Source organism: Capsicum annuum, chromosome 7, assembly GCF_002878395.1.
Source record: "Capsicum annuum cultivar UCD-10X-F1 chromosome 7, UCD10Xv1.1, whole genome shotgun sequence".
Classification (NCBI taxonomy): domain Eukaryota; kingdom Viridiplantae; phylum Streptophyta; class Magnoliopsida; order Solanales; family Solanaceae; genus Capsicum; species Capsicum annuum.
Window position 1 is genome coordinate 31,863,035 of NC_061117.1, and position 1,834 is coordinate 31,864,868.

General features: G+C 29.5%; 1 long non-coding RNA gene across 1 annotated transcript in view; it reads right to left on the reverse strand.

The window, feature by feature from the left end:
• Nucleotides 1-618: 618 nt before the first annotated feature.
• Nucleotides 619-1,834, reverse strand: part of LOC124885558 — a 6,403-nt gene continuing 5,187 nt past the window's right edge. Inside the window, exon 2 of the long non-coding RNA XR_007042677.1 lies at nucleotides 619-928. This is a non-coding gene — a long non-coding RNA (uncharacterized LOC124885558). The remainder of the gene's footprint in view (nucleotides 929-1,834) is intronic.

Genomic DNA, 1,834 nt, shown 5'->3' on the forward strand with positions numbered 1-1,834 from the left:
TAACATTAGTTCTTAGGTGTATTTTGTTATTTTCTCACATCTATTGGTATTATATAAAAAAAATACTTCAATATTTCCTTTGGCTATTATTACTTCCGTCTTTTAACTTGATACCTATTTGGAGTGAGCGTTGGTTTACCTAATATGGGACAAAATTGGCGTCACAATGACTTGAGTAACGGATCGTGAATATACAGTGAAATGTAAATATGCTATACATTGTCATTGCATAAGTTTGCTAATTTAGAAACTTTTTCCATAAATTAAATTAAATGAATTGAAACCAATAGTTTGGCCGCAGTACAGGATGAAACATTGATGGTAGATTCTAACTTAGTTCCAAATTTGCAGATTTATTAACTATAGTCTTTTTTAATATATTTTTGAAGTATGAAATTAATTTTATTCGAAGAGTGATATAATAAAATTAACATTTAATATATTTCGCTCTGTGTACCAAGTCAATACGAAACGAGTAAAAATTAATGGAGGGAGTAAACTCCGGTCAACTCAATCAGAATATATCACAATATCATCTGATTAATGATATCATATTTAAATTAATTCAATTACTTCACTTGACAGAAAAAACCATACTGATCCCCAGAAGAAAAAGTATAAAATCATAAAACAAATACTCGTATAATATAATATTATTTCGTCAGAATCTCTACAAGATAACACAAAAGTGTCTTTATTTTGACATACAAGATAACACACCATTAATTTCTGATAGTCTGTGAAGTTTATTTGCAGTTGCGCCAGCAGTAGCAAGAACGATTAAAGCCTTTTCTAATGCACTGACCCTTGGTTGCTTTGGAATACTCTTGTTTGCATTTTTTGAAACAATCCCCGCTGAACAAGCAAAAGCTATTGAAGAGTATTTGGTTCCTCCAGCGGCAAACTTTGCCCTCAGCTACTTGAATCTCTGAATGGAACAATCACTTTTGATAAGTTCTTATTTTGTTAATATACAATTTATTAGACTTGAAATAGACGAATTTCTTCTCAAAAGTATTAACAGATGGATACATGTACAAAGGTATTTAATGTAGAGAAAAGACATTTTTTCCTCTCTGAAATTGTCCTCTGAACTTACTTTAGCACTTAAACTTAATTTTCGTTTATTTACCCCCTTAACATCTTTATAGTGTATTTGTTTGATCCCTAAAGCTGACGTGAAATTTTAAAAAAAAAAAAATGGGGTGCGTTTAATTATTAAAAAAATTAATTTCAATATAATAAAAAAATTTTAAAAAAAAGTCAACAAAAAATAAAAAATGGACACGTTTTTATTCTTTCTTCTTCAAATCATCATCAACAACACCCAAACCTCCATTAACAACCTCAAATTTTTTTCACTTTCCTCCATTAACAATAGCACCCAAGAACAACATTTTCTTTTAATTTTTTTCAATTTCCTCCATTAACACCACCACCCAATAACAATACTTTTTTTTTTTAATTTTTTTCACTTTCTTCCATTAATACACCCAAGAAAAAAAACATGAAAACACTATTACATAATTTTCTCCATTGAACACCATCTCAACCTTCAATCCAACTCCCTCAAAATTTAAATAAAAATTAAATTAAATTGATTATTTTGTTTTTGAATCACTTATCATCAATGAGATTTCTTTTGATTTTTACTTTTGAATTTTTTTTTGTTAATAAGACAATTTGAAAAAATTAATTTTAACTTGATGAAAGTATTTTTGTGTTTGAATAAGAAAGAAGAGGATGGGTAATGGGGGCTGGAAGGGTGGGGTAGGGGTGGAGTTGAGAAAGGAGAAAGAATGGTGGGGGCTGGAAGGGGAGAAAGAACGGAGAG